Raw genomic sequence first — 24,917 nt, 5'->3', positions numbered from 1 at the left:
CCCGCCCACTAGCACCACCAGTCCCCTTACTAGCACTGATATTATGTCGGTATTAATTCTTTTTATCCTGTCAAAACATACGAGGTCTGGCCAATAAATACGCGAACGGGTGCAATCTGGCAGCATTGACGCGGACTATAGCCCCACCCATCAGCGGCGCTAGTTGCATTAAAGACCCAAAGAGACGTGTGCTTGGCGGATCGTCGAGCTGTGCGTATGGTGCCAGTTATGTTAGTTTCTGTTGTCCTGGTTTTTACTGCTTGTCTAAAATGGAAATAGATGAAATCACGGGGCTACGAATCAACATAGAGTTTTTTTCAGCAAAGTAAAGAAATTACTGAGATGTTGAAAGATGTTGCACACTATTTTAACCGAACGTGATGGATGGATGACCTGCACCATGACAATGCACCTGCACATTCAGCATTGATTGTTCCCCAGTTTCTGGCAAAAAATCAATCACCATCCTTGGGATCATCCCCCTTATTCACATCAGATCTCGCCCCTTGTGATGTCTTCCTATTCCCTAAAATGCAAAAATGTGATTGAGGGGACATGACTGGGAAGATGTGGAAGACACAATAAAGCAAGAAACGACGAGAAATCTAAAAAGCCTAACTGCCAAGAGGACTTACAAGGGTGGTTTATAAACAGTAATGGAAAAGAAGAAGATGGAATATATAGCATAGCCTACGAATGGAGAGTACTTTGAATGGGGACACAATGTGGATGTAGACCAAATTTTGTAAAATAAACTTTATATGGCCTCATTTCTCGTATGTATTGGACAGACTTCGAAACTTCTTTTTTTTATAAGGCAAAACCCCTTTTAAAAAGGAATTTATGTTGCCGAATCCTGTGTTATGAGAGCTCTACCCTCACCTATCAAATCGAGGATTGGGTTGTAAACTAAGGGTTTTGTTCTTCAATATCTCAAAAGTGTCTCTTATTATCCTCGTTTAGTGACAATTTTACATTGCCGTATAATTCTGGTCACATCGATATGTTTTCTGTAAACTGTTTCTGTCCAATGATGCTTGTCATCGTCGAATAGGGATAAAGAGTCTACCTCCTTACCTTAGTCTACTCTCAATTGATTGGCCAATCGTGATCTTTCCTTTTGAACTTCAACCGACTTTCCTGTCTGTCCAATATCAATATATGCATTTCCACTTGGTTATCCCCCTCTTTTACAGGGTTGGGCATTGACAAAAATACCCCGCGATTCACAAAAAAAGGTACTTTTGCAGGGGGTGCAAACACCAGGTGGGAAGGGAAAAGAGAAAAAGATTCTGTAAAAATTTATCGAAAAACACGTAAATTTGTATGCATGTCGGAAGACGACTAAATATAAAAAATATTGGTTAATTCATCTAGTGAATTAGTTATTTTTTTATACGAAAAGAGGGATTCAAAAAGAACTACAGCCATTTATACGACAGATCTGCACCATAACATGACCCTAGGGTTCAAGCATGCTTTCCTTAGCTCTGAGAACAATGTCTCCTACTTTTCGTTTAACCGAGTACCTGGTCATTCCACCATTTTCTTTAAGTATTCAGCTGATTCTCTCCATCTTGGGAGATTTTTACGGTGTTGAAAACTTTCTATTTTCCGGAATTTGAACCCGGATCACTCTTTTTCCGACCGAGCTGAAATATTTTCGATTTCAACAAAAAGATGGCAGGACTCAAGAGGCTGAATTTTGAGAATGCGTTTGCGCATGAGTTCAAAGGTACTCACCAAAAAGATCGGCCATTTTGGATGATCAATTGTTTGACAATCGTTTGGGTGAGCCGCCGTGAGGGTTTTTGTGAAAATGAAAAAACTTAAGTATATATAGTGTCATTTAATAATTGATTTTGAAGGGCAATAAACCTGCGCAAATTGGAGACGAATCGACGGATCATTTACGACCGTTCTTACTTGGAATGGACCAAAAACGCAGTGGAATGAACAATTCCAGGACCCAGTTGGAGCTATTTAAGCAAAGCGATTAAGATTTTTTGCTTTGATTCATAATAAAACATGAGACTTGGATCCAATACAACACACCTAAGACAAAAGAACAGTCAAAACAGTTGACTGCAAAGGGTGAAATTACTCCGAAAAAAATCTAAGGCAGTTCCATCAGCCGGAAAAGTGAAGGCAACTGTTTTTTTGTCCTAGTGACGAAAGTTTGGCAATCGAACATCTTCAGAAAAGCAAAATAACAACGGGAGAGTATTACAAATCATTATTTGATAAGCTTTTAAGCTAGAATTCGGAAAAAAACAAACGCATTTGGAGAAGAAGTAAATGTTTTTTCATCAGGACAGCCCACCTGTTCAACTCCGGCGGTCGTCAATGGCTACAATTCATCAATTACCCTTCTTAGTAGTTAACGATTCACCGTAGTAACCAGATCTGGATCCCGACGACCATTTCCTGTTTCCTTACCTTAAACATTTGCTTGAATGGAAGAGATTTTTATCGGACGAGGAGGTTATCTCAAATATAATTTCCTATTTTGCGGATAAAGACTTCAAATACCATTTGGTAATGATTAAGAAAGTTAGAGCATCGTTGAAGAAAGTGTACCGAGGGTACTATGATGTAAGAAAGCATGTATTTTTTTGGTGGTGATTTTTGTTTTACCAGTCCTCGGCAATAATTTCAGACTGTCAAAATCATTGCGCTTCGATCGGGATTCGAACCCGTAACCCTCGATCCCTTAATACTCCTAAATTTTGGTGGTTTTTAAAGGAAAAAGATGTTACATACGCTACATATAATGTCTAGGGATTCGGGTTCGAATCCTAGTCAAGGCGAATGATTCTTTCATTATGAAATTGTCGAATTAAAATGCACATTTAGTGTATGACTCCGTTAAAAGTCACCTTCGCGACATCTACCGCAGTTTCTAGGAACAGTCCTCGGATTTAAGTAAGCAAATTTGGGAATAAGTACGTGCTCCCCGCGTTACTTCAGTTAATACAAATGGGAGACACAAGTCTATTATACATTGTTATTATATAGTCTATAAGTTTATGACAACAATAGTAACTGTTATAGAATTCCAGATAAACAAGATGGCGAGTTTTAGAAAGGACATTTTATAGATGCACGTATTTAAATAATGCCGATCAATATAATTTGTTTTCTCAGGCGTTTCTTTATGGAATTTGCCAAACATATTGAAATGAAATGAAATAATTTACTTTGTAAATTAAAGTGCGTGGAATTGCAAAGTATATTATTTCATTTCATTTCAATACCGAGGAATAAGATATTAAACTCATAAAAACTTCCGAAAAACTCTGTTTCTTTGTTTCAGGCATGGAATAAGAACTGTTTCTTCATTAATGAAACCTTTCGTTTTTCTTGTTTGTTATTTCTCCCAGTTATACTATGATCATGGCAACAGCGTCAACAAATATAGAATTCCATATAAATAAAATGGCGTGTTTCAGGAACGGAATTTTCTATACACACTTTTCACTTTAAAATTTTCAAACTCCACCATTGCTAGACATATTTAAAAAAACGGAATTTCTGAGTAATAATTCGTCTACCTATACTCTGGATCGACGTATTTACGAATATATACGATACATACGTTTTCTCAAAGGAGATATATTTCAACGTATTAATGAAGTGAGATTGGCAACGATAAGAGAATCGTACAATAAGTCCTTATTAAAAATAGAGAAGAAAAATATTTCGGGAAAAATTGTTTAAAAAGTTTTCATCATAATATACTTTTTAGCTCGAGACACTTTGACCAGCGTTTCTCCAACTTTTTTGGGCAATCCACAGGAATAAATGTGGCACGAAATTCATCCTGTTCGGCTTTGATATCTCTCGGTGTTTAACCTTTTAAATAGAAGTGTTTAATCGCTGCGCGGAACTCATTTGTTTACATTCTTTCTAATTACTTGACCAAATTTTTATTTGTTTCAATCGTCTATGAAAAATGAAACCACTTGATTGATATAGGTGAAACTTTAACCGCACTCTAGTGAGGGAAAGCAAACCTTTGCCGATACTGCGAGCGCCATCTTTTCGATTTTCTAAGAAGTTATTGAACAACCAATGTACGTATACGAGAACGATAACACAATTACGTACAAAATTTGATGAGTAAAAAATCTGCTGGATATGAAAATGGACCTTGCCTCACTCAACCTCCAGTTTGAACGATAACTACTGTAACTCTGATTGGATTCGGAATGGGGGTTGGTTTTTAAGGGCGGGTCTTAAGGGAGTGGCGGCTTCTTCAAGGGTCTTGTTACGGTAGGAGAGAGAGAGGACAAGGAGGGCGCTTGGGCTCTCCAAGGAGAGCCACCTCGTCTTCAATTGGCCGAGGTGACCTCCTCAGGCACCGAATTCAAGTACGCCGAAGAAGGACGCTCTCCAGCAAAGTGAAGGGAACACCCCCGAACGAGGACAAACGATGGAGGTTGTCCTCTGAGACAGAACGGTCCACCGCGTAGGGGTCAACTTCAAGTTTGTTTTGTGGTTAGGACAAAGAAAAATAAATTCACTCAGCTCAACTTAAGTCAATTAGACGAGGAATGAACACCGATTAAATACTTCCTCTTTTCTTTCTCCATCTACAACGAATTATCGATTAGTTTGTGTACTCGAAAGGAAGAAATCGGATGAAAACATCAAAATACATCATAGATGATCGTTGTAAAACGTTGAATATGTAGTCTTTACAAGAAATACGAGAGCTGGTGCAATCTGGCGGCCGTGAGGGGGACTATAGCCCCGCCAACCAGCGGCGCTAGTTGCATGAGACTCAATAATCCCACAGTGATTGGCGGATCGTCGAGCTGTGCGTATGGTATCAGTTATGTTAGTTTATGTTGTCCTTGGTTTTTACTGTTTGTCGAAAATGGAAATTGGCGAAATAACGGAACAACGAATCAGCATCAAGTTTTTTGGTGAAATGCGGTAAAATTATCAAGAAATTACAAATGTTGAAGCTGTTTACGGTGATATTGCTCTGAATTACACATCCGTTTTCAAGTGGATTTAGTGCTTGAAAGATGCCTTGGACCCGTCAATCATATGATGGATCACTGGCATAGGAGGAATCTTTGTAAACCTTGAGTGTGTGTGGTGTGTGAATGCGATTCACGAGAGTGACTGGTGTTCCTTAACACGCAATAGTGATTGAGTGGTTGTAAGTTTGTTTAATTTTTTTTATTATTAATTTTGCATTTTTGTATGTGAATTAGGTGTAAGTGGATCTTTCCTTTCTTTCGCCTTTCTTTATATCTTTCCCCCTACTTGTCCCTTCTTTATAATCTAGTGCCAATCAAGATTACGGTCTCGGCTACCTGGTTTTCAATCCTAATATTTGATCAGTCTGCTTCTAGAGTAATTTTTTCTGGTCTTTTGTTTTTATAAACAATCTGGGTCAATTTGGGTCAACGATCCGGATCCACGAACAAATCGATCGACTCCAAAAATCCTTTTTACAAATTTTCATTCTCTTACTAAATCGTGATTTTATCGTTGTAAGATTTCCAAGGATGAAGGGATTATTGCATGAGTGTGTGCGCTGCTGTGGGTGTAATTTTCCATGTTGTTGTTTTGCATGTGGTATTGTTCCTTTTTACGGTTGGTGACCTAACATCCCCCGCCACACGCCCTTGCGGCGGCTTGCGGGGTATTATGTAGATGTAGAAGATTCGTAAGTCGTGAGAAATGAGAACATCCTCCTGTGCAGACGAAATTTAAAAGAACTAAGCGTCGAAGAATAGGTTGGGAAATTCAAATCACTTGGCATATGATGTTGATTTCTAAGCATAAAAAAACGGAACATAAAACCAAAAAGTAAGTCTTTTCGTGGTTGCATAAAATTTTTACTCCATTTTAAAAAAAAATCTAAATGCGATTTTGAGAGTTTTTATGATGAATCGACTCGCATTTAATCAGCGAAATTAATATACATGCCACTTGTAGCCACTCCTAAATTGCAAGGATTTTTTTGCGAGTGTTGATAGACCTAAAAAAATATTACCAGCAATGATTGGATAATCAAATTTTCCAATCGTTATCAATTCAAACACCACACAATAACTAATACTATCTGGAGAGAGGCTATCATTATAATACCTTTTAGACAATCCTATATGATTGCTACTCTTTATCTATCGATGACATAAACAGGACCTGATTAAAAATACGCATCGCGTAGTTTATTTGGTCACCTTTTATTTTTTTTAAATGTGTCATTCATTTTCTCGCCAAGTTTGAAACTGATTTTTGCGTCTGTTTGACCACTGATTGAACCTGTGGCCACTGTTAGTAAAACGTAATTACTTTTAGATCTCAAACTCAGCAAACCGTTCACAGATGAACTTTTGAAAGAAATGAGCGTTACTAGTAAACACAAGAGTGGAGTATGAAGGGTTTTAATAACCATGACTCTATGCCCTTGACACTTGTAACATTCCCTAACAAAGGTTACAAGCATCCCTAACAAGAATCTTTTCGGGTCGATTTGAGAACACTTTAGCCACGATTCCAAGAGCAAAAGCAAACCATACTACTACTCTAGGATAGCTTCCAGAATTCTGTACATGGTGTCCCTCCTGAAATGACTGTCAATAGTACAGCGTTCGTCCTTCACCCCTCTAATGGAACTATTGCATCTTAGTACTTGGTACTTGGACTCCCGTTTAAAATTACCGAATGAAAGAGACATTTTCATGCGTCGGAACAACCATGAACTACAACTAAATGCAACAGGGTGTGAGATGATAATCTAGGAGGAGAAGAAAGCAGATTGGAGACGATGGAAAAACATTTAGAGTATGGAAGAATAAATGAAACGGATAGAAGGAGTAAAAGATGAAAAAGTATTTCAAAGAGGGTGATTGAAAAGGGAGAGAGTACTCATGCAGTGTAAAACCTTGTAGGTACTGAAGAAACTGTCTGGTGAACGAAGGAACAACAGGGTAAGGAATGAATGGTATGTAAAATAATGCAAATTGATTTCTCAGTTCATAGAAAGGAGGTAGAAGATAGATATTAGTCTAGTGCTCTTCAATCAAGAGAAATATGCCAATTGCACACACAGCATGCACACCATATTTCAATAAAACCATTCTTCCTTTTTTTTGCACTTCTTTTCCTCCCAGTTTGAAAATTCCTACTCTTTACCTCCTCCTAACTCACCTACCCAACCCTAAATTTTTCCCTTCTGCTACGGCATCCTAAACGTACAATTGTCTCACAATTCCTCCTGCATAACCACTACATCCTGTTTCCTTCTGCTTACTCCTAATAACCTGTCGTCTTCAGCTTACATTCATATTCCTTCGTCGATTGCTTGCATTTCGGTTGATTATATTTTTTCCATTCTTATCCATCTCCTCCATTTTTTTAAGCGATCGTTGTCATTAAGGGTTAATATTCGCGGAGTATATTGAATGTGTTAATAGTTTTGAGTAGTTCCAGGGTCAATTATAAATCTACCTTAATCCTAATAATTGGAATAATTGGAAGCAGGTCTTTAGCGAAGAAGTTAAACATTTGTCATTATCCAGGATTGATTTGTAGAACATCTCAAATCTATATATATATATATATATATATATATATATATATATATATATATATATATATATATATATACATGTGTGTGTGTACATAAACCATAAACGCAGCGCAGTAATCAACCCGAAGTTCGGTTTGGTAACTGATGGTAGAGTTTACCCAGTACTATGCTGCGTGTGAAAATCGCACATCAGGATAGGATGTATACTAGTATATATATTGGAAACAGAACGCTCTCCGGTGACGAAAAATATATGCAAAAGCTTTGGTTAAAACATTGAAACACAGAGATGGACACTCACATAGTTTTGGCATAGTTTCGCATTAGCATTGTACTCTCAGCTGCAACTAGCAAAAAGAATTAATTCGTAAAATCAGTTAGGTTTGCTGATGACCAAGCTTTAGTTTGTCAGTCAGCCAAGGGGCTGCAAGCATTGCTTAGTGAATTGGGAATTCAGTGCGACAGGTATGGGATGAGAATCAATATTAATAAAACAAAGGTTATGCGATTTTCTAGAAAGAAAAAGGCTAAGCTTTTAAAATAGGAGGGTAAAAACTAGAGCAGGTAGCAGGAGTTTACGTATCTCGGAAGTGTTTTGGACCGAAATGGTCAAAGTAGTAGGGACATAAGGAGAAGAATTGCGCTAGGCAAAGAGGCTTTCACCAGGAGGAGGGAGTTGATGACAGGGCCTCAACTTCGTCAATTCCATCCGTATCCTGAGAAAATCCAAAGTTTCATCAAACTGATGTATTTGAAAGAGTTTGTAAGTCTACCAAGGCTTTATTACCAATTTTAAACAAGGTATGTCTTCGTCGTATTGGTTTATTCATTAGTTCCTACTACATAGAGGTCCCTGTAGGTGTTTAGTGATTTTTAAGACTACTAATTGCGTTAAAAATTAATATATCATTGGGGCACTTAGAACTCTTACATATAAATCTTAGGATGTTAAGAAAAGGCTCGAGAAAACGTTGATATGGAGCGTAGTGTCGCACGGCGCGGAAACATGGCCATTGAAGTAGGATGATGGACCTAGATTGAAGTAGAGGCTTTTGAAATGTGTGTGCGGAGATGGATGGATGAGGTGAAGTGTACGGAAAGGAAACTAAGCGAGGGATGGCTAAGTATGGTGGGAAAGGAGACGGGACAGTTGGGCGAAATCATGAGGGGACAGTAAAAGTAGATGCAAAGCATATTGATCGGAAGTAGGATTTTGAAGACAGTAATAGAGGGGAGAATGTTGGGCGAACGGAGAGAGGGTAAGGATAGGATAGGGATGTTGGACGAGGATTTGTTGTAGAGTAGGATGTTAGTTTGCGTTTTTTTGGTAGAGATATGTTACTTTTTGTTCATCCAAAACCTGCATACAATGCAACGTAGAGAAGCTAGGTCTGTGAAAAGTTTTTATAAACATGGTAACTGTGTCGCGACACTATTTAAAGATTTAGGATGGCAGCCACTAGTTGACCGTAGGCTTATGTTAAATTTACTGAGTAAATTTGAGGCAGTTTACTTTTCTAGGGAAGTTAAAGGTATATTACCGGGTCTAAATTGTTAAGGTAAATCAGATGACCCACGTAAAATCGGGGAGATTTATTGCAGAACGGATAGATGTAAAATTTCGTTTTTTCCTCGTATCATTAGAGATTATAATAGACATAAAAGTAATCGCGTAGGAGATAATTAGAAATGGCAATGCATATATTTTTCTTTATCCTGCATGTTCCTTCCTGCATATAATTATTTTTATTTAATAGTCCTATCTTTTTAACAGAATTACACCGTGATTTAAAAGTAAGTACAATGTTATTAAATATAGTCGCTTGTAAGTACTTTTTTTTCTGGGGTTAAATTTTTCGAGTGCATGGTCAAACTAATATTTGTGTAGAGGTAACATGATTTGGGTTCGCATGTGGTTTTATTCTAGTTTACGGGTGGTGACCTAACATCCCCCGCCACGCGCACTTGCGGCGGCTTGCGGGGCAATTTGTAATTATTGATGTACTTCAACCGTTAGATTACCTTGAAGTAATGGAGACCTCCAGAGTGTGGAATAATGTCGAGGTACTAAAAGAGGAGGACAAGACAAGGAAACAGCGTGAAAACACTCGTGAAGGTGAATAGAAAAAAACCATCACCGTGTATCGACCCCAAACTCAACGACCGCATTCTGTTATTGTTCACCGAAAATTGATAAATCAAGTATTTAATCACACTACCTTTTTAGTCGGTCTGTAGAAAGGTATCTTAAGGGAGGTCCTTGGAAGGAGAAGGAAATAATAATGGTTAGGGAGTACACCTTTTAGGCCAAATTTAATTATGGCCATTAAAATTCTCCCCGCTTTCTTGATAAATGATCGAAAAAAATGGAAAAAAATTTAATGGGCGGAAAGGAAAAAAAACGATGAAGTTCTAAAAAATGGTAGGGGCAAGAGAGAAAAGTCTCTTTGGTGAGAAATTAGAAGGAGGCAGGAAAAGTTGATGCAGGAGATGCTGAGAGAAGGCATCAAGATGCTGCAGACTACTGTGATATAGAGGGGAGAATACAGGGAAAATAAGATACAGGGTGGAAAATGATAGGGATATTGGATGGACTTAAGGGTTGTTAGAAAGTACCCAGATTTGGTGTAAATTTATATTGGGTTTTAAGGATATTGAATTCCATCTAAACTAAGGGTTAAGAGTAGAATATTTTGTAATTCCAGGGTCAATAAAAAACCTATCCTTAACCAGTTAACTATTGCATATATAAATTAGTTCCAGATCTCTTTAGCGATGAAGTTGAAAACATATTTTTACCCGATCGTACTACGATATCAGAGATCATGAAAATAAGGTTAATGAGATACAGTGTTTCGCCGACCGATTTAACATGTTATTTTCTCCAAGAGCGCGATACATGGGTCATTATTTTATATAAAAGTAACTCCTATCTTATTGCACTAACTGTTACAATCAGTTCTTGTCGCATTAATATGGAAGTATTTTAAAATCAATAAATCACGCTGCTGAGATTACTGATTTTTTCAACTCTTCCTAAAATTGTTTTCATTATTTATATTTATTTAACAAATGCATTGGTAACTAATTTATTTATCATTAACACAAATTTCCATGATGATGACGGAAGTGGTCAGTGGTGAACAATGAATTGCACCTGAAAATTAATGCAAAAGTTCGTCTAAACCGGTGTTTTACGATATCTGAAATCTTTAGAATCTTTTCCAAAGATTTATACGATTCTGTTGCTTGGAAACACGACTGAAAAGATAGGCTACCACTTGTTTTGTGCTCGTCACGACGAGGAACTTCAAGATATAGTCATCGGTTGGCATTAATCTCAGGCGGTAGAAATTTATGCTGAGGGAATTTCTACACTAGTTCAGGGATACGGCAAAATTTTAACCCTATTTGGCGAATATGTATAAAAATAGTAGAGATATGTAGTTTTGAGATGAAAATAATTACTTTTTTGTATCTATTCCAGTGTATTTTTTTATAGCATAACGGAGGTTACTTTGTGGAGAGCCCTTGTATTATTAACATAATTAATGATAGCAAACAATCAAATTAATATGATGCATTAAATGAGGTCAAATCACCTCCTGCCACACACCCTAGAATTATATTTCAGGGTACCATGCATACGTATATGTAATAACACCATAAGCGCTCATCGGCTTAGTTCATTTTGATAAAAGTTGTCGAGTATTTCCATGTGCCGACTGCAATATCCCTTAGTGATGTATAAAATCTCAGGACTTCGGATAAAAACGTAGCCATCTTATCTGGGCATCCCCTGAGATATGAACACCGATACCTTGCACTCAGCTGATGATGTCTCAACCAACATGTCCAGCAAACCGCACGCATCGTTCTGAAGTCGCTTAACCTCTTCCAAGACATAACGTCTAACGTTCACTGCGTGTAAGATTTCAGACGTCCCTAAATATATTTATGGCTCCCCTTAAGAGGTCTGGAAAATTGATTCGTAGCGTCGTGGAAAGAGCGAGGCCCAGGCCAGGAGTCCTCCACCACTTTTAGCAGCCATCTGAGATTTACGCCGCTGAGTAAATTGCTTCCTCCGGTCGCCGGAGGCTTGGAGGAAAACACAAACCGTGACCGCTGGGCTATTTCCATCAACCCCATAAAAGGCGACCTGAAGAAATAAGAGAATCGGGTCTAGGGAAAGACAGCTAAATTTGTAGTGCTGTTCATCTTACCTATTAAGGGAAACACTTTCGCCTACTATTCTGTATCTACTTCTATAACTCGTATAACCGTACAAGCCAGCGATTAGGGTATGTGGCAGGGGGTAATCAATCACTTGGCATGAAATGTCTTATATATTTACATATCATGAAAGAAAGTCTCAAATGAATTCATTCTGCCCTCCCTTGAGAAAGGAAGTTTGGCCACCGTAAATACGTGTGAGTTTCATTTGTATGTGTTTCTCTGTGTTTTGGATCGCTAGGTCTATCTCGCTTTTTCGTTAACATTATATATAGATGTGTGTACACACACACACACACATATATATATATATATATATATTTATATATATATATATATTTAGGGCCAGTTCCTTTCCCTGTGCCGGTAACGGTTTCCCAGGAAGACCTGGTACCCGAAAAATCACTTTAGCTTGGGTGAAGATGCAGGTGTCAAGAGTTCCTTGCCCGGTAATCGAACCCGGGACGCTCCGATCAGCAGTCCAACGCTCTACCCACTGGACTACCGCGGCACACACATACAGCGTCCCGGGTTCGATTACCGGGCAAGGAACTCTTGACACCTGCATCTTCACCCAAGCTAAAGTGATTTTTCGGGAACAGGATAGGGATGTTGGACGGGATGAAGGGAGGAAGAAAGTACTCGGAGATGAAGAGGGACCTGATATAGAGTAGGATGATGGATTTTGTGTTTTGTTAGGAATAATAAAATGCTTGTTTGGTAGTTGTGTCCATCCAAAAACCTACCTTAACCGGTAGATTACCTTTAAAAAAAAAAAAATATATATATATATATATATATATATATATATATATATATATATATATATATATATATATATATATGTATATTTATGGATCGCAGTAGTCCAGTTGGTAGGGCGTTGGACTTTTGAAAATAGGGCATGTTTTGCATCTAGGTTTATTGCATGGCGTGGGAGTAGTTATGGGACCGGGTGGGGATTTAAGGAGTGGATTGGTTGATTTGAGGAGATCGGATAGGTTTGCGGGCCTTTTAAAAGTAACTGAGGGACATTAGGGAAAAGGTTTGGCGGTGGCATTATGACTTTTGAGGATAGGGTAGGGGTGTTAAAGGATTAATCACAGATATTCTAAGCCCAGGAAGTATGTGGTGCAAATTGAAAGAGGGTGGGGTTCCGCGGTGGAGGAAGGTTTGGGAGTGTACGCATGTTTTTGGATTCTTTTGTTCAGGAGGGATTCGGGATAACCTCGTTTGAGGAGGGAACAGTGTCCTTTCAAATTTACAGTAGTAGGGACGTAAGGAGAAGACATGCGCTAAGTAAAGAGGCTTTCACAAGGAGGAGGGAGTTGATGACGGGGACGTTGAGTAAGGATATGAAGAAAAGACTCGTAAAAACTTTGATTTGGAGCGTAGCTATGTACGGCTCGGAAACGTCATCATTAAAACAGGAGGATAGACTTATATTGGAGGCTTTTGAAATGTGGGTGTGGAGAAGAATGGAGAAGGTGAAATGGACCGAGAAGACAACAAATGAGGAAGTACTTGGTATGGTGGGCGACGAGAGGGGTTGTTGGGAGAAATCCTATGAAGGCAGGAAAAGTGGATGAAGGGGGTATTGACTGGTAGTGGTATGTTGAAGAGTGTAATAGAGGGGAGAATGTAAGCCAAACGAGGAAAGGGAAGGAGCTGAATAGGGTTGTTGGAAGGGGTGAAGTGAGGAAGAAGGTACTCAGAGATGAAGAGGGACCTGATATGGAGTAGGATGCTGGATTTTGTGTTTTGTTAGGAGTCACAAAATGTTTTATTTGGAAGCTGTGTCCATCGAAAAACCTACCTTAACCAGTAGATTAGCTAATAATATATATATATATACATATATATATATATGTATTTTTTTCACACGCTCTCACACATATCGGTACTCCACGTACTCTGATGATGGCTAAAATTTTATAAACTTTAGTTTCTGCTATATTTTGTTACAATTTATTTTTCATATTTTTGGTTAAATTTCTCTGTATATTCTTACGGGCAAATGTCAGGTTTCTGGAAATTACTACATCCACCTCCGTGGAGGGGAAGGCTTTTTCGGCCATTTTGCCAAAACCTCCATCTCAGCCCCCAAATCCCACCCTCTCTCCCTATCCATTCCAAAACAACCCCTCCTCCTCATCCCTCTGATTCCATTTGGACCCCATTTCCGCTCCTTTATTTCCCTTTCAACCCTCATCCACCTACAACATCCTCCTACCCACGCTTTGATTGCTTCTAATAATGATGACGTAACGCTAAATAAGGAAAACTTATGTGGACTTCCGCCAAAAATTGTATTTCCCCAAGATGAATGAATTATATCCAATTATCCCTCTCTTACGGTTTCTCTGGTCTTGGACTCGTGGATTATCCTGCTGGTCTCGTCCGTTTCTTTAACTTTAAAGCAGAAGTAATGTATTAGTTATATTTAACGACTTCTTACGAAAAAATGGATATTCCATTGATTACGTTATAAACAATTATTGAAGTGAATTTACGATAATTAAATGAAGTATGCAATGCAACTTTCCACTGTCTTTTATTCACGTACAACCAGTTTCAACGATCAAGCGTCATCATCAGGTACCTGAGCGTTGAAACTGGTTGTACGTGAATAAAAAACAGTGGAAAGTTACATTGTATTCTTCATTTAATTTGAATGAATTTCCACAAAGTTGAGCCGGAAAAAAATGGATTATTAATTTACGATCGTTGTAATTGGACATTTTTCTTGGATTGTAGTAAGTTAAGATGGGAGTAAATTTGATTATTTTAAGTTGTGTGAGTTAAAAGGATGGATGACGTAACTTTGACGGAAAGAAAGATATAGGTCGAAAAAGCGCATGAAAAGAGGGGATTATTGATAGAAAACCAAAGGGTATGGCGAAATTTTAATCGACAACGAAATGTTAAAGACTGTTTTATATGTTTTGGCAAACAAGACAAGCAAGAAATTGGTGGGAATGTTGGACGAAATGGAAGGAGGAAGGATTTACGCGGAATCGAAGTGCTTTTATTTGTAAGGATTGAATATTTTGACCACAAATATTCGCGATTGAAGAAAGTACCACGGATTACAATAGTGAGCCTTAGTCCGTAATAAATGCTATTAATCTATTGACCACATGATAAGTACAAGTAGTAGACAGACGGGTATCCTTTTTTCAAGGATGTACATAGAGGCGTGCATTTTAATTTTAATAACATTTAACCCCGCAAAAGGTAGCTATAGAAGACCATTTTATCAAGTCGTTTGAGGTACTTCAAAGAAAGATTCTACCTAGGGATTGTCAGAATAAATCGTTATGACGATCCTTAGGTCATAGTATCCTTTACCGAACTCGCAAAAATCTCCGAGAGAATCACTTGTTCCTCAGTCACTTACCCAGGCGACCGAGGGAATCAATTACCTCTCTCTGGAGCATGTGGTGGTGAGAGGGGGGGGGTGGTAGGGGAAAGGGTTGGAAGAGTGAAAAGAAAAAAAATTGGCATTATCCCATTTTAATTCTGGCCACTAAGGGAGGAGGGTGAAAGGGAGGTTAGGAGGCGGGGAAGAGGGAAGGCTTTGAAATGATTTTTCTCTTAGGTTGTAACGATTTCCTTATTTTTTGTAGCCTAACGGAATGGAAGAGAAGGATCCTAAGAGGAGCATTTTGCTCTGAAAGCAGGAATGGAGAATAGGGTAATTATTAAGGGTTTCCCCCCACCTGTTCGCCCGCCGAGTTCGAGGACTATACGGCGAACAATGGCCCTCGGAGAAATCCGCGATCGCGCGCTTTGGTTGCGAGGCATTTTTCCAGGTCGCCTTCTGGAGGGAGGGAGTCTGCAATTGAAGGCCGCGCTGGGCTCAAGTTTAAGGTACAATCTTTATTTATAAAAGAATCCAATCGATAAAAGTCTACTGCTCTAGTCACAACATCACTACCACCACATTACGGAAATAGGAGCGTGCGATTTTGAGGGGTAAAACATATTACTTATTTATTTATCTATTTTAAAACCTAATCCACATACAGCAGTAGTGCCAATTCGCAGTGAAAAATATAAAAATATCGTTCAAGTCTCATTTCCATAAAAAATACCCCTTATGTGCCTCACTCATTTCTTCCTATTCCTTTACACGCAAATTCCCACAGCTTTTCCTTCTACCGGTATTTTTCCCTAACCATCCTAGACTCCCTACCCAATTCCGCTACCAATAGAACTCGCGAATCCGCGTATATAATAACTTTCCGATCTTTTACAATTCCTACCCTTAACTGCCATCTTTAATTCCTTTCCCAGCTTGCCCTGCACTTCACCCCCCAGACCCCATAGTCCCCTTCCGGGACCTTCCAGTCTGACATGAAGAAAACCGAAAGCTCAAACAATTTATAATGTGAGGATCCTTTTACGTATTATCTATTTTATTTTGTGTTACATTGTGACGTCCAAATATTATATTGCTCTCTTGAGTGCTTCTACATCATTGATTTATATATATATATATATATATATATATATATATATATATATATATATATATATATATATATATAATATAACACTTTTTGAAAGTCTCACGGACGTGAATAATAATGTATAACACTCAGCACTAGTGAACACAGACAAAAACACACAGAAACACACAAAAAGAGACTCACTATTTTTCGAATTTTCGGTGGTCGCGGCCACCTTTCAGGGTGGGAGGGATGCTAAGAGCATCCCTCCCATCCTCTATTTCTCCACTGAAACTCAAAACATTAGAACAATCCTTCATCTGGCCCTTGGAGTCCTGGAATTGGCAAGGAATCAATATTAAGCATTAATTACCCTGCTCCAAATGTATTTTCATCCCCCTTCCACCCCCATCACCTTCTACATTTTCCCCACCCTTCTAACGCTGCCCCTCCAAACCCGTCTCTTCCGAATTCTCTCCCCACCTTTCCCTTCCATCCATCGCTCCAGCCATCGTATTCCCTTCAGTTCTGTCCCTCTCTTCCTTGATAAAGGTTTCCACGACCACCGAAAATTCGAAAAATAGTGTGTCTCTTTTTTGTGTGTTTCTGTGTGTTTTTGTCCGTGCCCACTAGTGCTAAGTGTTATATATATATATATATATATATATATATATATATATATATATATATATATATATATATATATATATATATATAATATCTTGCCGTTTCCGTCTTGCTGACCTCGGCGTGTGGTCATTGATGATGGAATTTCAAGATAAAGAAAATTAGGTTGTCATATCTAATAGTCGGTTGGGTGTATTTTCCACGCAGCTATGTGACGATGACAAACTTCTCAATTGAGTGTTCGATGGTCATTCGACTGTCTGGATATTCTCTCCACTCTTAAGAGAATAATTGTGTCTGAGTTTGCCCTAAATTAGGATTATTAACTAGGCACCTTTCTCCATCCAGTTAATACCCTTGTCTTTAACTTCTAGGAACACACAAATCATTGGGAAATCAACTCCAGGATGGATGAGGATAATTTAAGGCTTAATTCATCCAGTACATAGGTCAGACCCCATGACGTGAATCGCCGCGTGGACACATCCATTAAAACCACCCCCCCCCCCTCCCCCACCATATGGGGGACGGAGTCCGGCTGTGAAAGTGTGGCGTCTGGGGCCGTGCGAACCCCGACGGAGTCAGATGATTGCAGGGGAGGGTCTGAAGGGCAGTGAGAGGGTTCGGCCCGTGTTGGAGACGCGCCACACGTGGGGCGAGATTGAGAGGGGCGCGGGGGGGGGAGACACGCGATGAAAGCGGAGAGAGGATGGATGGCCAAGGTCGCCAAGGAGTCTTACGGGGTGAGGGGTGAGATTAATGGGGGAGGAAGATGGAAAGTAGAGCGCGAATCGCGGAGAAAAATATCAAGGGATTAATAAAAGACTGCGATAATGGAGACGAGAACTATTCTCTTATAAAATATCGACCCTTTCTTCCTATCAATTAATTCTGGGAATTACAAATATTTCAACGACAAATTATTTCTGAATGCATTTTTTATCAGACGTAAATTCAATTAGGTTCTCCTTTCACCGCATTAGTTCCAACCTAATTTGGTCCATTCATAAGAGCATGAAGAAAGTCGATTCTCTCAAAAGTATACAGGATCCATCATATAAGTAATGCGCCTTCTATAGGAAAAATGGATTTATTGATCGTACTAGTACAAATACTTAAAATTCTTCAAAATACTCTCCCCATGCATCAATACACTGGCGAAAACAAGTCTGCCACGTCTGGAAGGCACCCTGAAACTTCTCAACGGGAATATCTCTCAGGAACGTATTAACATGCTTTTGGATGTTTTCCACGGTCTCCCAATGCTTTCCTTTCAACTCTCTCTTCAGACGGGAAAACAAAAAAAGTCGCACGGAGCTGAGGCGGGACTGTAAGGGGACTGGGGGATCACCGGGGCAGGAAGTTGGTAACAATGAAGGACGTGTGGCTGGGGGCATGTGGCGTGTGACTGGGCGCTTCATCGCGCCGTATTATAACGTCGAAAAACACACTTCACACGGAGGCACGTCTTTCCTCTCATAAAGCTTAAAGTAAACTGGTGACGGCTGCGTAGGGTGGGCAGACCCCCACCACATTTCCCAACCGGTTGTACTGCGCTGCCATGGATTGTCTAGTCACAATAAAAATTATGCGCACTGCTTTCATAATGAACCGTGTATTCTGCAAAAAACATAGATTCAAAAAGGAAAAAACGTGGGAAAGAAAAAAAACAAGTATGTGAGCAAGCAAACACAAATATATATGCACCTACTATATGGTGACCTATCGCCTCCAGCCACACGCCCTTACGGTGGCTTCCGGGGTAATTTATCGATGTAATCTCAGAAGTCCTGTTTTCGAAAATATGGATGGTATCCAGTTGGAAATCTTTCTGAAGACATAAATTCCGATCACGTGATAATTAGGGAGAATGTACACGTATAATAGGTTGTGTTGAAGTTGCTCACGTTAAAGTAGGATGTAAAAGTTAAAGTTAACAAATCAAAGTTAGGTTTGATAGGCGAGGATACAGCTGACATAGTACTAATCGCCATGGCGACCTTTTGCATTCACTTCAAAACAGGGTAATAATGATCCCAGTTCCTTTCCTTGTGCCTGCTTGGGTTTTCCAGGGAGATGTGTCACCCGAAAAATCAGTGCAGCTTGGAGATGAAAGTGTCCAAAGAGGCTTGATCAGGAGTCGAAACCAGGCCCTCCGATCTGTATGTCAGTATCCAGCGAACTACCGCAGCCAAAACCGGAGATTAAGTCAATCTCAATTACGAAGGGTTGCATATCCCACCCTTATGGTGATTGCTTTGACAATACACCAGCAGGACCTAATTGGGTTCTCCAAATACCTAACACTAATTACTCGTATGTCTGTACCTCCAGCCAAAAGCTTTTTTTATTGTGTCATTACTAAGACTAGCATTTCTTTTTCAATTCAATTCAAGTTTTATATCTCATCAATGTCCATATTAAAAAGACTTTGTACTTTTCTACAGATTTTTATTATAATGGTATACCCCCTTTCGCCGACTGACACCGCCATCAGGTACAAGTTTTCATAACAAACAGTGCGAGAAATTTTGTACCTGATGGTGCCGCAAGTCGGTGAAACGCGATGTACCTAAAAATAAAAATCTGTGGAAAAGTACAAAGTCTTTTTGGCATGGATATTAAATATTTACACGAAGAGAAGCCTGAAACGGTATAGAGTATACTCATCAGTGTTTTTCCAGGATGATCAAACTTTATTAAACCTGTAGTCCTAGAGTCACAATATTTATAAGAGTTCTATAAAATCTGTGTGATTGGGATAAGAACAAATGCAAAAGAAACCAAAGTCATTAGGTTTTCGATAATGGAAGACAAAATTAAGTTAAATACTAAAATAGGTGCTCATAAAGTTTAGCTGGCGGAAGTTTAGGTATCTCGGAAGCCTTCTTAAAGATGATGGTAAAAGAGAACGAAAGAAGTAGAAGAGACATAAGGAGGAAAATTGCATTAGACGAAGAAACTTTCACCAGGAGGACAGAAGGAGAAAATGATGACGGGGACGTTGAGTAAGGATGTTAAGAAAAGGCTCGTTAAAACTTTAATATGGAGCGTAGCTATACACGGCGCGGAAACGTGGTCATTGAAGCAGAAGGATAGACGTAGATTGGAGGTTTTCGAAGAGTGGGTATGGAGAAGTTTGGAGAAAGTGAAGTGGACAGAAAGTGAAACACACAAAGAAGTCCTAGGTATGGTTAGGAAGGAGAGGGGTTTGTTGGGAGAAATTTAAAATAATACAGGAAAGACGGGTGCGGAGCGTTTTGATTAGCAATGGAGTGTTGAATACTGTGATTTCAGGGGAGGATGTTTGGCAAACGAGGAACGGGTAAGAATAAGATAAGGAAAATTTGGACGGAATGAAAGGATGATCGAAGTATAGCGAATTGATGATGGGTTTATTGCAGCGTGCGGTGCTATGATGTGTTGTATCAGGCCACGCTTAGAAATATAAATCTGTTTAGATTGAAGCCACCAAAACCTTACATTAAATATTTACAAGTACATTACTTAACAAAATTTTTGTCATTATTTGTTTAGTATATTTTGTATTTATTACGGTTTTTTTTGGAACTTATGAGAAACAAATTTTTTCGTGAGATTTTTTTACAATCCTGTCATTCTTTTCTTTATGAAATTATGAATTGACCAATAGCGTTTTTTGTTATTTATTCTGACTGGATGGCATCTTTACATTCTAGTTTCTAACATTCTAGTCCACGGCAGAATTAAGGATGAAGATAATCTTTTCAAGGAGCAAGCATTTTCTGAGAATGCATTAAGGGTGTTTTTGGGTCGGAGAAAATGATAGGATGATTTCCTTCATTTCGTTCGCACACATTTATGACGTCGTTGGTCGCTTTCTCCGACCCTCACGGAAGTGTCCCTCAGACAGCCCGGCGGCAAGCAGGCTGGCGTGTGTGGTGGCCTTAACCCCTTCCGTGGCGACGAGACGATCTGCTGGCAAGCGGACCCCACCTCAACTACCGGGGACTGTGCCAACGACGCTCTCACTCCCGATTTGTGCCCCATCCGGACAAAACTCATACCCTCCCTTACCAAAAAAAAATGAGAAACCCCGACCCACCCCTTCCTCCATCCCCCGAAACCGGCGCGTGCCACAGGTGGCACGCCTTTCTCGTCGTGGGGTAGAAAAAAAGAGTTGGGGTAAGAGAAGTTGGGAACGGAGAAGGAGTGGGTTGGGGGGGGAAGACGGTGGCAGTCAGGGGGGCGAGAGCCAATCCGCACTGACCTCTCCCCTCTCACTATCTCGTGACACACGCGAAGGGATAGATATGTGGGATGGGAGGTCAGAGGGGGAGAGGGGAGTGGAAAGGGGTGTTGGCAAAGGAGCGGGAAATACGAATATACGAAGAAGAAGCGTGTCTACCAGGGGGTGAGGGTGATGTTATGAAAACAAACTCGTTTCTTGATGTAAATTTCTTCAAAAATGTTTTCATTTATTGACTTATGTGGGGAAATGTAATGAGAAAGTAAAAGAGAGGTGTTATTTCATTCTAGTTAGGCCTCATTTGTAATATGCCGCAAGTATTTGTGATTCTAGGGAATAAGTTTGGCGAAAATAGATGAAGTTCCGAGAAAATCCGCCAGCTTCGTTGAAAATTGTCATAATAAGAACACAAGGGTGACAGACGTAAAAGGGGATTTAGGCTGGGAGCCGCTTGAAGTGCGGAGATGACAAGCGAGATTTAAGACTTTTAGAAAGGTTCAGAACAAACGAGTTTACCAATGACACAAAAGGAATTATTATGGACACTATTTAGATAGGTCATACCACAAAGATAAAATAAGGGAGATAGATACCAGTACAGATAGGTAGTAATACTCGTTATTTCCCCGAACAATCAGAAATCATAATAGTAAGAAACCTAGGTCACTATAGAAATATTAAAGACATTTAAGTCACAAGTCAGGACAAAATTAAACGTTGCGTAGGTATAAGGTATATTTGTAGGTGCATGTGTGTGTTAGTATATCTATCTGCACGTGGGTAAGGTTTTTGCATGAATATATATAAACGATTTTGTGTGTGAATATTTGCATGAATTTGTGCGTTTTGCCTTCGGTTTTACGCTTAATTAAGGCTGGTGACCTAACATCCCCCGCCACACACCCTTGTGCCAGCTTGTGTGGTACTATGTAGATGTAGATGTATGTAATTCATAGGGAAGGAGTCCTCATGCATCCTTGAACATTCCGCGAAGTAATGTAATTTACTTGTAAAATTAATAAAATCCTGAAGAATTATAAATTCCTGAAGAAACGATGCTGCTGATTGGCTTTTCTGTTGACATGCGCTACGGGGTCGTTTTCTTGCAAGATTGCCAGCCTTATCTCATTTAAAAATCCATCATATTTCGATCACTTCAAATAAATCGATTACTATTAATAACCAGTCATCAACCCTAAAGGTCTGTTTGATATGTGATGTTAGAGCTGAATTAGTTCTAATTCCTATAATAACGAGGGAAATTCACTCACAGCATAACAAGGCAATGAGGGAGGTCATTTCCTTATTCCCTGCGCTAACTTTAGTTTTCCAAGAAGATCTGGTACCCACAAAGATCACTCATTCTTAGGTGAAGCTGCGGTTACCCCAGAGGTGCAACATTGAAATCGAACCAGTATCCAGCGGTCAATAGTTCACGTCTCTAACTTCTATACACCTATGTCCAAAGTTGGAAAATAGACCTATATGAACTAACAAATATTTAAATATTCTACCCCTTTGGTAGTGCACAATAACAGAACAACAGTGAGAGTTGCATCTTATTTTTTTTTGCTTTCCCTTCAAGTTTTCATTCTTAATAGGGTATTTTGAAAGTTTGCCGGAATCACCACCAGATGTCAGCACTAGCGCAACGAGTTTCCCGCATAGTAATAGATGAACCTTTATGAAGTGAACACGTAACACGTCAGTGCTCTGGGAAGGGTTCCGTGATGCGGAAGCCCCTCTGTTGTTGTTCCCGTGCAGTTATTTGTAAGGATGGAAAAAAATTGAGATTCGGGCAGAGATTTAATATTTTATTAAAAAAGGTATGAAAGCAAAGGAAACCCATGCTGCCTTTCAAAGCACTCCGGGGATCCGGGGGACTCTGCTAACTTCACATTTAACTGTTGCCAAGAAAGCAAATGAGTTCAAGTTTGTTCGGGACAGCTTAGATGATTAACTGCGTAGTGGTTGGCCATAATGTGCCACTACCCCGGATATTAAAGCAAAAATGCATGAAATGGACCAGGAGGATCGGAGTCTGAAAGTTCAAGAAATCGCTAAAGATGTAGGAATGTATTCTGAATGGGCATATCAAATTTTAACCGTGGAATTTGATACGAGAAAATTATCTGCTAGATGTGTGCCGCTGCTATGTGACCATAGATAAACGAAGGGTCCAATACTATACCCCAGAGAGACAAAACAGCATTCAAAGCAGTGCAAATATATTGATTCGCCACCACCGAAGAAAGCAAAGTCAATACGGTCGACCGAAAAGGTGGTGGTTTCGGTTTTCTGGAATACAGAAGGGATTCTGCTAATAGATTATCTTCACACTGGTCAAAAAATTACTGGAAAATACTACGATAAACTCCTGGACCAACTACAGCTTAAGATACACGAAAAAAAGGCCATGTTTGGCAAGGAAGAAAGTCATCTTTCATCAAAACAATGCTTTGCCCACACACAAGTGTCGTTGTCATGGCAAAAATACGTCAGTTAAAATACGAATTATTGCCGCATCCGCCTCTTTCGCCCGATTGGGCTCCATCAGATTTCCATCTCTTCTCCAAATTCAAAATTTTCCTCGGTGGACAGAGATCCTCGTCACACAAAGCACTAACAGCCAAAGTAGACAAGTATTTTGCAGAAATGAAAAATATCTAATTTTCGGAATAGAATCAAGCCATCGGAACATCTCTGGATCAAGTGCATTGGGGTAAGGGGAAGACTATATTGAAAAATGAAAAAGTTACACTGAGTTAAATCGTTTAATTCTATTCCAATCCGAGAACTTTTCAAATAACCCTGATATTAAGGTTATTCCAGGGTGATCCAGCTTAATTTAGCCAGTCAGTCAGGGTTCACAGTCATTGCAGAGCGTTTTTGAAATCTTTGTTACGAAATCTGGGTCGTGCATCAATGCACACGTAAACAAAAAAAGGTAATGGGATTTTCGATAAGGAAAAAGACTCAGCTAAACTTCGAAATCGTAGGGAAAATCCTTAAGGAGGTAGAACCCAGGAAGTGTTTAAGACCAGGATGGTTCAAGTAGTGTGGGATTTACGAAGAATAATTGCGCTGGGCAAAGAGGATTTCACAATCAAGAGACAGTTGGTGACGAGGTCGTTGAGTTAGGATTTTAGGAAAAACTGACCCAGCACTCTATCCACTGCACCACCACGATCTCATTGTACAGTAGTTGAATAAAGAATGCATTTGGTGCACGCATATAAAAAATCAAGATGTAGTTTTATAAATATAAATATAAATAAATATATATATATATATATATATATATATATATATATATATATATATATATATATATATATATATATAAGGTAATCTACCGGTTAAGGTAGGATTTTGGATGTCCACAACTTCCAAAATAATATTATGTGAGTCCTAACAGAGCACAATCCAGCAACCTAGTCTACATCAAGTCACTCTTCATCTCTGTGTACTTCCTTTCTCCCCCCTATCCTGTTCCTGCCCTTTCCGTGTTTGCCCAACATTCTCCCCTCTATTACAGTCATCAACATCCCACTGCCGATCAATATATATATATACATATGTGTGTGTATATATATATATATATAACAAATAAAAAAGTACACTCACCCTTGGAATTCAAACGATTTTTCGCACCGTGCGTCTTTGTCAGTGGAATTCGAAAGATTTTCTTCAGAAAGAACTCTCTTCTTAAAAGTAGGCCCCTACATCTTTGTAGATAGTAACTGTATCGAGAAACTATTCCTTTAAAAGTGGACTATTCGTGTAAAATAAGCCAAGAATCATCCGTTTTCTTGTA

General features: G+C 39.2%; 1 protein-coding gene across 1 annotated transcript in view; it reads right to left on the bottom strand.

The window, feature by feature from the left end:
- Nucleotides 1–24,917, bottom strand: part of LOC139691595 (sodium- and chloride-dependent glycine transporter 1-like) — a 290,983-nt gene that overhangs the window by 210,936 nt on the left and 55,130 nt on the right. The window lies entirely within an intron of this gene.

Source organism: Hetaerina americana, unplaced genomic scaffold, assembly GCF_022747635.1.
Source record: "Hetaerina americana unplaced genomic scaffold, ioHetAmer1.1.p SCAF_38, whole genome shotgun sequence".
Classification (NCBI taxonomy): domain Eukaryota; kingdom Metazoa; phylum Arthropoda; class Insecta; order Odonata; family Calopterygidae; genus Hetaerina; species Hetaerina americana.
Note: the sequence above shows the minus strand (reverse complement) of the source record. Positions and strands in the feature narration are given on the sequence as shown.